The 11,403-nt window shown below is 38.3% G+C and overlaps 1 non-coding gene across 1 annotated transcript; it reads right to left on the bottom strand.

Moving 5' to 3' along the window:
* Positions 1-4,776: 4,776 nt before the first annotated feature.
* Positions 4,777-4,849, bottom strand: Trnav-aac (transfer RNA valine (anticodon AAC)). The gene has a single exon. It is a non-coding gene; the product is annotated as a tRNA-Val (tRNA).
* Positions 4,850-11,403: the final 6,554 nt, after the last annotated feature.

The raw sequence follows: 11,403 nt of genomic DNA, 5'->3' as shown, positions 1-11,403 counted from the left end.
TGTCAGATGAAGCAGTCGCGTACCTGGGAAGGGCGAAATTCTAACTAACCATAAGTTTTGTTTTTTTAAATTGTAATCCAGTGACATGTACATATGCCATACGATAAATAATAATTGAACACCCCCTCCTACTCTCTTCTATGTATAAAGATATGCGTAGCTAAATATAAATAGGTATTTTTATGCTTGCAAATTCATTTCATCGGATGTTATAAAACATATAGTAGAGTATAGACACTCCTGTAAGTTCAATTTATTGGATATATTGAACAAGCGTACTGAAATAATATACTTAATTTAACGTTGTTTCGTATAAATATATTACAATTTTTTTTAACAAATATCACATATGCTTCTGAAAATAAAGTTAGGAGCTAAAATCAGATTTTTCAGAACTAGAGGAAATTTTCAGGTAGGTATATTTTGACTTTAACGTTAAGTATGACCAATGATCGAGAAACCGCGCCTCCCGAGCACAGCTGCGGATCTCTGGACCTGCAATTAGGCTCTTAAAGACACCCTAATAATTAACTCTTATTAATCCAGTTGTCAACTTTCGTGGCTCTTTGAAATTGTTAAAACTGATAATCTAGGCACTGTTGGTACATTTCTTAAAAAAAACGACCGCCGATTGTAGTAATATTTATTTACGGCCAAAAGAAAACCTTACCGCAACATGTTATGTTTTACATCATTTAAGGATAGGACTTTACATTTTCATAAAATTAGTAATCTAAAACGCACCTAAATCAATTAAATTTCGGTTCAGATAAACAGACAAGTCAATATTTACGTAGTCGTATAATTAAGTTAACTATTAGGCACCGCCGGGGTTCATCTGATTCATGGATAGATAAATATGTGTGATTAGGTATTGATTGGTGTTTATTTTATACGAGTTACGAACAACGATGGATGAGGGTTGGGGGGAAGGGTTATTGTTAAAAAATTATTTTTAATTTTATAACAAACACGCTAACACTTTCACATTTATACCTATAAGTACTATTTGTTTGATTTTCAAGAGCCTCAATATTAAATATGCGATACAGAAAGCACCTAGTACGGCTGGCACGTCACCCGACTATTTCTCGCTTATTTGGTTAAGGCCGTCCTTGCGACGGGGTTAGGTCCCAAATTCCCTGATGTCCTTATCACTCGCCCGCACACTATTATAGAAAAACATGCAAGAAAGAAAACAAAGAACAGAAAAGAGGAATTACAACTTTTCCGTGCAATAGGGACTCAAAGTACGTAGTTAACTAGTTACTAGTTTCGTTATTTGAATACCTAATGTTTTTATCTATTTGTTACATCAAAGAAAATATTGTTAGTTGATTACCAAAATTCACGCATATATAACAATAATGATCAATACTTATATCGTTACTGGGCCATTTTAACAAATCGATGTAATGTTTTATTCAGTATTAATTTGTAGACAGGGGCACAACACAGCCAGGTTTAACAATTTATTTTATTTATATGTTAGTAAAAATGAAAGTTCCACATAGACTCTTAAATATCTTTTTTTTTCGTACTTTCGTACTCTAAACACCTGTATTTCGGAAAGTAAGGTTTTTTTTGATAATATTTAACTTTAGAAGGTCGTTGGTTCAATTGCTTTCCTCTGTAGTTACACTAATTAATATAATTAAGTATATTCAAGATAATGAGAGGTAGGTACCTGTTAACGCTGTTGACATTATTTATGTTATTCATTATACACGAGAAATAAAGTTACCTTTATTACGCGTCCGAAAAGTCGTAAATATTGTGCGCGTTATATAAGCCATTAAGCTAAAAATAATGGGTCAGAAAATAATTAACCTGCACCTTACTTATAAATAGGTGTCTTTAAATTTGTTTCTCAATGGATATTACACGTCAGACGTTATAGATATTTGCCATTTTTTTTTATCCAATACAAGAATTAATTATTTAAGTAGGTACGCACTGATTTAAACTTTCACAATTTTTACTCATTATTATTCAACAACGACGGGACTTAATCGCGTAAAATAATAATAAATAATGTTAGAAATAAATAATAATAAAGCCGAGAAGGACAAGTCCAGTAAGTACCTAGACTTGGCTCACGAGATAACCGCCATGTGGGATGTTGATTCGACGATCATTGTCCCGATGGTCGTTTCAGCGAACGGTCTCATAGCGAAGAGTCTCGACCAACACCTTGAGAGACTCTCGCTAGGTGGTTGGATCAAGGCTCAGATGCAGAAGGCGGTGATCTTGGACACGGCGCGGATAGTCCGCCGGTTCCTCTCTCTTCGGCCCTGACCACCGGCAGCTTGGGCCCTACCCCGCTGCCGGCGGCACCCTAGGTTAGGCTTTTTATAATGTGTTTTATAATTTTTTGTAATGTTTTGTAAGTGTTTTTGTATTTTACTTTTATATGCATGTTATAAAACCCTAACCTAAGACTCAAAATAAATAAAGGAAATAATAATGTTAAATTAAATTTTAAAGAAACTTACTCATCATTGTTTTATTTTCCAATTAAACTGATAAAAATCTTAAAGGCGGGATGATAAAAATAAACTTACGGCCTAAATTTAAATTTAAAAACAAGACCCTAATATAAAATATATACAAATACTTTTTAATTATACACCTTAATACAGAAATACAAAAAATACAAGAACTCAAGTAGATGTACATTATAGGCGGTCTTATTGCTAAAAAGACTTTAGAACCTATAGGGAGCGGGAATTAATAAACAACAATTAACGCTAATAGCAAAATAGTAATATTAATATCTTAAGAATACGGGAAAATTAACCTCATGTACTTGAAATGTTGATCTCGAGCATAAATAAAATACTGACCGTTTTGTTGCATAATAATTAATATAAAGTTTATATTATTTATTATGCATATCATAGATCGGTTTATATTATAAACCTATAACTCCATTACCTACTCATACGTGGCAAATTTAAAACCCTTTAATTGCGCGTCAATAACTATCTCCAGCGATGCATCTGGGCTCGTTAAAAGTTGGCCCACGATACGGAGTTTGCCCTCCTTTGAATTGAGATAAAAACTATTGTAGAGCTGCGTACTCCGCACAATGCGCTGGCCAATCGAAAACTTTGCTGAAGGGTGCTGATTTCAAGGTGAAGGTTCCGAGATGAAATTTTTGTAATATTTATTTCAAGCGACTTCAAAACTTGTCCAAGATGAGAATAACTCATATATGTTTTATTTGCTACAAAAGGAGACTTGAAAATAAAAGATTATATCTCTCAGTTAAGCTTTAAACTACATATAGATCTGGGGGCACGGCAGTGCCCCCGCCAAGTCGAGCAAAACAAAGAGGCACGGCCGTATTATCCTTTTCTCGAAGCCACTCAGGCCATTTTCAACGTCCTGTAATTTTGTGATAGCTAAAGCTAGAACCCTGAATTTTCAGTGACGTATAGAGCATAACATAATTTAGATATATTTTCAATAACATGTAATTTGAACATGTAGTTTAAGAATTATTGCATGTCAAAGTTCCTTAGTTTTGTCACTGACACACTCACGATCATCATAATTCTAAGGTACTTCTAGCAGACCCACAAGCTCCAAATTTGAAAAGTAATTAGTTTTTAGCGTATTAAGGCAATAAAAACTTTAAAATACTGCAATATCAGTCACGTTTTAAAGATTTAATAACTGCACAAGTAAGTTTGTAATCCTATATAAATATATGCGATAACAAAGTTACGTTTGCAGTTCCTACAATTAGTAGGTTAAGTATAGGTACACTACGTTGTACGATGTGAGTATGAATTAAGATGTGTATAATTATGATATGTGTATACATAGTATGAGTATGGTATGGGTATGAGTGTACGAAAAGAAGGACTCATCTCTTTTTGTAGGCACAAAAAGAGATGAGATCCCATCAAAAACATTACATGTAAAAAGATGCAAGTCTCGCAACGCAGTTCTTCTACTACAAAAAAGTTTTGAGATGTAATATGAAACCAAGTCGGTTATTTTAGTCAGTGCCAGGGGGTGTTAAAACCGTAACAAGATTAGATACCTTTATTTTTTTAATACATACTTATAATGACTTGGCAATCGCACACAATGCTTTACTTGTACTATGTGTATTGTTCAAAATGCATGTCATTAGGGCTAGCGCTATGTTCAATTAGGATTATTTTAAATAGTTGACTAATTATCCTTATGTCATGCACTATGTAGCCGTGCGATTGCCAAGTCATTATAAGTATGTATTAAAAAAATAAAGGTATCTAATCTTGTTACGGTTTTAACACCCCCTGGCACTGACTAAAATAACTGACTTGGTTTCACATTACATCTCAAAACTTTTTTTTTGTAGTAGAAGAACTGCGTTACGAGACTTGCATCTTTTTACATGTAATGTTTTTGATGGGATATGTTTTTCATTATATCGTATGTGCTTAAAAATAAATTATTGTCAAATAGGTAGGTAGTTAATCTTTCAATACTAGATTTTATAACTTACACGATTAGAATAAGCCTAAACTTTGCTTTGTTTTATCACTGAGCATTTTTTCCCTAATACACCGCCATTGCCAGTGCATAAGAACTAACGCTTATCGAAGAGTAATAAATTATACATTTTTTACTCCTCGATTGACGTGGATATTTAGATGTGGAGTGGGTGAATAGATGATGATAGATGATTGACGTCATTTCCATCTTACTAATAATATTAATTATAGCTACGCATAGTTATGAGTAGCTATAATTAATATTATTAAGTAATAAAAGACATGTTTCCGCCCGGGATTGAACCGGGGGCCTTCTGCGTGTTAGGCAGATGTGATAACCGCTACACCACGGAAACCATATCAACATGTATCAAAATAGAGGATAGTAATGACAACTCGGTGAAAGCTACTTATTTATCAAATTGTTATGCAAATCAAAGTGAGTGGTGTATAAATTGCCCATAATGATGTAGACAATTTACCAATACATAATATTCTTTATCGAGATACGATTTAATATTGTGGTTACAATCGGAATGGTATACCAGGTTTAATCGTAGTGGCCTACCGATAAGGCGCGCGCTTTCCAGACCGTAGGTTGTCGGTTTGCAAGCCGGATCGCACAGATCAGGCCGTGTAGCCAACGTGCCAATCGCTTACGCTCCGTAGCGATCGAAACGCAACTGTCACTGTCGCACTAATATGGAAGAGTGATAGAGACACACAAAGCGTTTCGTTATCGTAGCGATAGCGATTGTCACCTTGGCTAGGCAGACAGTTTCTTAAGTTACCAGTCGCTTTACAGTGAAGGAAAACAGATTGAGGAATAATCTATCATATGCCTAATTTCTCCTCTGAGGTGGAAGGTCAGATGACGGTCACTTTTGCAAAATAACTGGTGACTGCGCCAGATCTTAAGGTTACCAGCGGACCAACGGCTTTTTTTAGAATGTAAGTAACATGGAAAATGCTAAGATTTAGGAACTACGAGTACAAAGTACAATAGAAAACAATGTAAGATGTTGAATTTAAGACGAGCTCGCTAATTCGAATTTTATGTCGCTGCGGCAACGCGCAACGCCGGCTTGCGGTGGCATGGGCTTCCCGGTTGCTCTGGATTTATGACTCGAGACTATCTGTTTTATCTCAATCTGCAGAATGTATACGTATTTCATAAATTTCGTTCTTAGTATACATTACCCTCACTTTTCAAAGAAAATATTAAAGTATGGAGATAAAGATTATAATTAAATTCATCCAAATAGCGGCGTCTGTACACGACAACAAAGTGCGTCCTGCAGAGTTGCTCCTTTTGACTCACATAATTTGAGAAGGGGAGCCAATCAAGTTTTGATGCAAAATATTGCCTTTGTATAATGTGGACAATACAGAAACGAGCTTTGCGTGATGTAATCTCCAACAAACCGTTCCATGACCCCGCCAAGGAACTATTTAAGACCCATAAGATATTAACACTGCCAGCCGTTTATATATTAGAAGCATGCAAATACGTTAGAGCAAACCTAGATGCATATAAAAAAACCTGTACCCGCGACGCAGACAGCCGCAGAATGCCCATGCTAATCGCTCCTACTCAACGACTCGCGAAGGCCCGAAAGTCTCTGTGTTATCGGGCCAAAAATATACAACAAAATTCCTAATGACATTAAATTTACAGAAAGCGATTCAATATTAAAATAAAAAACTTAAATGTCTACTCCTTGACCAAGCATGTTACTCTATTGATGATTTTATGAAAGAGATTATTTAAAATATTATTGTATTGACAACTATTGCACGATGATTATTTAAGAAATTTTAAACTTTGACCAATGTATTTTATCAATCATATTTAATTGTATATAACTGTCGTATTTCAAATGTACCTGTGTGACCTGTAAAATATTTTTTACCAATAAATAAACTGAACTGAACTGAACTGACAAAAAAATAAAATAAATACCTACCAAATAAATAAATAAAGGCCTACTCTCGATTTCGTCAAGCACAAAGCAAACCTTTTGCCTTTCAATTCTTTTAGCGAATTCTACAACACACTGTGGGCTGAAATTCAAATAAAAAACAAACCGTTTATAATAATAATCAGGATATTTCGGTTTGTATTGCGGTTTTTAAAATAAATTTATTTTTTGTTCTTGCTCCATACATTTTTTTCGACAAAAACTCATAAATCGACACTGTATGCCAAATCGTCCCGAATTCAAAAGTTACCATAACAATGCTAGGCAAAACCTATTTCAATAAAAAAAATTGAAAATAACAACTTTGGTGAATGATGCCAATGAGAGCCGAATTTCAGCCCACAGTAACCGTAGCACACGGTCTTTATCGCTTTATTTCAACTTTAAAAAGTAAAACTATGAAAACGGATTATATCGCGTATATTGAATTTATAATTCATCCCGACGTTTCGAACTCTTTACAGCGTTCGTGGTCAACGGGTGACTGAGGAAAAATTACAAAATGCAAAAATACCCACATACTAAAATAATGAACAATCATAGACTACAAACTTTAAGGCTGGTTGTACATGCAAAATCGGTTCATAAGGCTAGTTATACACTATAATTATTTTCAAGTAAAGATATATATTATATACGCGATAAAAAACTATGCCGGCTCCAACCCTACACCACGGACCCGAGAAGATTTAATTCCCTCCTAAATTGTAGGAGGGTATCCCAATATGGGACCGGCAACAAACTCGGCGGGACACATCTTTTCAAAACATCAGAATGTCCAGCATCATCCAACACTACGGTCTCACAGTCTATGTCTCGCTTGCTCCTTTATCAGGTGGACTACAGGATCCCAAGCTGGTGGTAGAGAAAAGCCATCTTCCCTATTAAAGTTTGGATATTTCTTAATCTCAATGGCCTCGCGCAGCATTCTGGGTATGTAACGCTTCTCCTTGGCAAGAACCAGAGGCTTATCAAACTTGATTGAGTGATTGGCTTTATCCATGACATGCTCACAGACAGCAGACCTAGGTCGACGGTGCTTGACATCAGCTATGTGTTCCTTCACCCGAGTGGAAATGCTCCGTTTCGTCTGCCCGACATATGATAGGCCACACTCACAGTCCAGCCTGTACACTCCTGCAGTCTGTAGAGGGGTATTGCATTTTACAGGCCTCAGGAATTGTGACATCTTCTTCATTGGCTTGAAATATGTTTTTATAGAAGCACGCTTCAAGATGTGGCTGATCCTGTCCGTGACCCCCCTGACAAAAGGCAGAATGGCAGGCCTGCGCTCAACTGTGGGGATCTTAATGTGGGACCTCTGGTTGACCCGCGGTATCCTGAGCTCGTTTGCCTGGAGCGCGCGCCTGGCATGCTGGAGCTCCGCGGCCAGATGCTGGTCATCACATATCCTCTGGGCTCTCTGAAACAAAGATTTGCCTACTGTAACAAGTTGACTGGGATGGTGATGCGATTTGCCATTTAAGTACCTATCAGTATGAGTAGGTTTCCTATACACAGTGCGACCTAGGGTGTTATCAGGATTTCTTTTTACCAATACATCTAAGAAGGGGAGAGAACAGTCTTTTTCCAACTCCATAGTAAATTTTATTTTGCTATGGATGGAATTTAGGTGATCCAAGAAAGTTGAAACACTACTTTTTGGAAGTATAGTAAAGGTGTCATCTACGTATCTTTTAAATATCTTCGGTCGCACAGGAGCCAATGAGAGTGCCCTCTCCTCGAAGTCCTCCATAAAGATGTCAGCGACTACTGGAGACACCGGAGACCCCATGGCCACGCCGTCGACTTGAAGGTAGAATTCACCATTCCATAGCAAGTAGCCAGATGTAAGGCAATGTTCCAACAGCTTAGCATAGTCCTCTGACATGTTCTGCTCACATAACCTCTTCTTGACAATTTCAATGCAGTCTTGTACCGGTAGACTTGTAAATAGCGACTGGACGTCAAAACTGACCATGATCTCATCATCAGTCAATGTTAGGTCTTTAATCTCACCGATGAAATGGTAAGAATCCTTTGTATGCGTGCTAGTGTTACCACGTAATGCTGAGAGGGCTCCCGCGAGGTACTGAGCCAATTTATATGTGGGAGCATCTATCTGGCTCACTATGGGACGTAGTGGGGCACTAGGTTTGTGTATTTTTGGCAACCCATACAACTTTGGAGGCACGGGGCAGTCAGGAACTAAACTTGCAACATTCAGATCAAGGCTGTCCGAGTAATCACTAATTAGTTCTTTAGTGGTTTTCAATACTTTCATAGTCGGGTCCGTCTTTACATGTTTGTAGGTTGTAGTATCCGCTAATAATTCCCTAATTTTCTGGTTATAATCTGAAGTATTAAGTACAACCGTCGCATTTCCCTTATCCGCTCGAAGAATAGTAAGGTCTGGATCATCGCGTAACGTTTTCAACGCGGCCAATTCATCTCTAGGCAAATTCCTTTTCGGAGGCTTGGCTTTCCGTAATAATGACGAAACATCCTGCCGTATAGCCTCCAAATCTTCCTTCTTTACCTGATTTTTCACCAGACAGTCTTCTACACTAACAATAATGTCCTCAAAAGGGATCTTTCGCGGAGCCACAACATAATTAAGACCTTTTTCTAATACTGAAAACTCAGACGTCGACAATTGTTTACTGGATAGATTGACAACCGACCGATTTGACACTGACAGCGACGTTCCGTTAGCGCTATTATTCTGAAGCCCTCCGTTATCGCTGCGTCTCGTTTTCGATTTTAACTTGTCAAACTTGGCACTTTGTCGTTTCTTGCATTGTTCAAATGTAAATGCGTAACGTTTATTACCTTGTTCAACAACATCATTAAAATCGGTGCTTGTCAACACTTCCTGCAATTGACCGGTGCCTACCTTAATCTGTTGCTCAAGTCTATAAGCCGTGTAACGGTTGTTATGGATGGTTTTGCACAGTAATCTCTCACTCGCCCGGCGAAGTATGCGTTCACTGCCGATAATGTCCTTCTTCGGAGCTATCTTCACGCATGTAGGAATAAGATTTTCATCTCGACACCTCTTCAAGAAATGCAGAGCGCAACGAGCGCGTGCGAGCTTATTCCCAAGGTCTTCATGTCGCCGGATTTTGGTTGCAACTTCCAGTCCGTACTGGTGTACATAATATTGTCTTCGGTTACCGCGATAGTTACTCATGAAATAAAACTATGAAAACGGATTATATCGCGTATATTGAATTTATAATTCATCCCGACGTTTCGAACTCTTTACAGCGTTCGTGGTCAACGGGTGACTGAGGAAAAATTACAAAATGCAAAAATACCCACATACTAAAATAATGAACAATCATAGACTACAAACTTTAAGGCTGGTTGTACATGCAAAATCGGTTCATAAGGCTAGTTATACACTATAATTATTTTCAAGTAAAGATATATATTATATACGCGATAAAAAACTATGCCGGCTCCAACCCTACACCACGGACCCGAGAAGATTTAATTCCCTCCTAAATTGTAGGAGGGTATCCCAATATGGGACCGGCAACAAACTCGGCGGGACACATCTTTTCAAAACATCAGAATGTCCAGCATCATCCAACACTACGGTCTCACAGTCTATGTCTCGCTTGCTCCTTTATCAGGTGGACTACAGGATCCCAAGCTGGTGGTAGAGAAAAGCCATCTTCCCTATTAAAGTTTGGATATTTCTTAATCTCAATGGCCTCGCGCAGCATTCTGGGTATGTAACGCTTCTCCTTGGCAAGAACCAGAGGCTTATCAAACTTGATTGAGTGATTGGCTTTAACCATGACATGCTCACAGACAGCAGACCTAGGTCGACGGTGCTTGACATCAGCTATGTGTTCCTTCACCCGAGTGGAAATGCTCCGTTTCGTCTGCCCGACATATGATAGGCCACACTCACAGTCCAGCCTGTACACTCCTGCAGTCTGTAGAGGGGTATTGCATTTTACAGGCCTCAGGAATTGTGACATCTTCTTCATTGGCTTGAAATATGTTTTTATAGAAGCACGCTTCAAGATGTGGCTGATCCTGTCCGTGACCCCCCTGACAAAAGGCAGAATGGCAGGCCTGCGCTCAACTGTGGGGATCTTAATGTGGGACCTCTGGTTGACCCGCGGTATCCTGAGCTCGTTTGCCTGGAGCGCGCGCCTGGCATGCTGGAGCTCCGCGGCCAGATGCTGGTCATCACATATCCTCTGGGCTCTCTGAAACAAAGATTTGCCTACTGTAACAAGTTGACTGGGATGGTGATGCGATTTGCCATTTAATATAATCCGTTTTCATAGTTTTATTTCATGAGTAACTATCGCGGTAACCGAAGACAATATTATGTACACCAGTACGGACTGGAAGTTGCAACCAAAATCCGGCGACATGAAGACCTTGGGAATAAGCTCGCACGCGCTCGTTGCGCTCTGCATTTCTTGAAGAGGTGTCGAGATGAAAATCTTATTCCTACATGCGTGAAGATAGCTCCGAAGAAGGACATTATCGGCAGTGAACGCATACTTCGCCGGGCGAGTGAGAGATTACTGTGCAAAACCATCCATAACAACCGTTACACGGCTTATAGACTTGAGCAACAGATTAAGGTAGGCACCGGTCAATTGCAGGAAGTGTTGACAAGCACCGATTTTAATGATGTTGTTGAACAAGGTAATAAACGTTACGCATTTACATTTGAACAATGCAAGAAACGACAAAGTGCCAAGTTTGACAAGTTAAAATCGAAAACGAGACGCAGCGATAACGGAGGGCTTCAGAATAATAGCGCTAACGGAACGTCGCTGTCAGTGTCAAATCGGTCGGTTGTCAATCTATCCAGTAAACAATTGTCGACGTCTGAGTTTTCAGTATTAGAAAAAGGTCTTAATTATGTTGTGGCTCCGCGAAAGATCCCTTTT

The sequence above is a fragment of the Cydia strobilella genome, chromosome 10 (assembly GCF_947568885.1).
Source record: "Cydia strobilella chromosome 10, ilCydStro3.1, whole genome shotgun sequence".
NCBI lineage: Eukaryota > Metazoa > Arthropoda > Insecta > Lepidoptera > Tortricidae > Cydia > Cydia strobilella.
The sequence above is the reverse complement of the archived record's forward strand: the minus strand, read 5'-3'. Positions and strand labels throughout refer to the sequence as shown.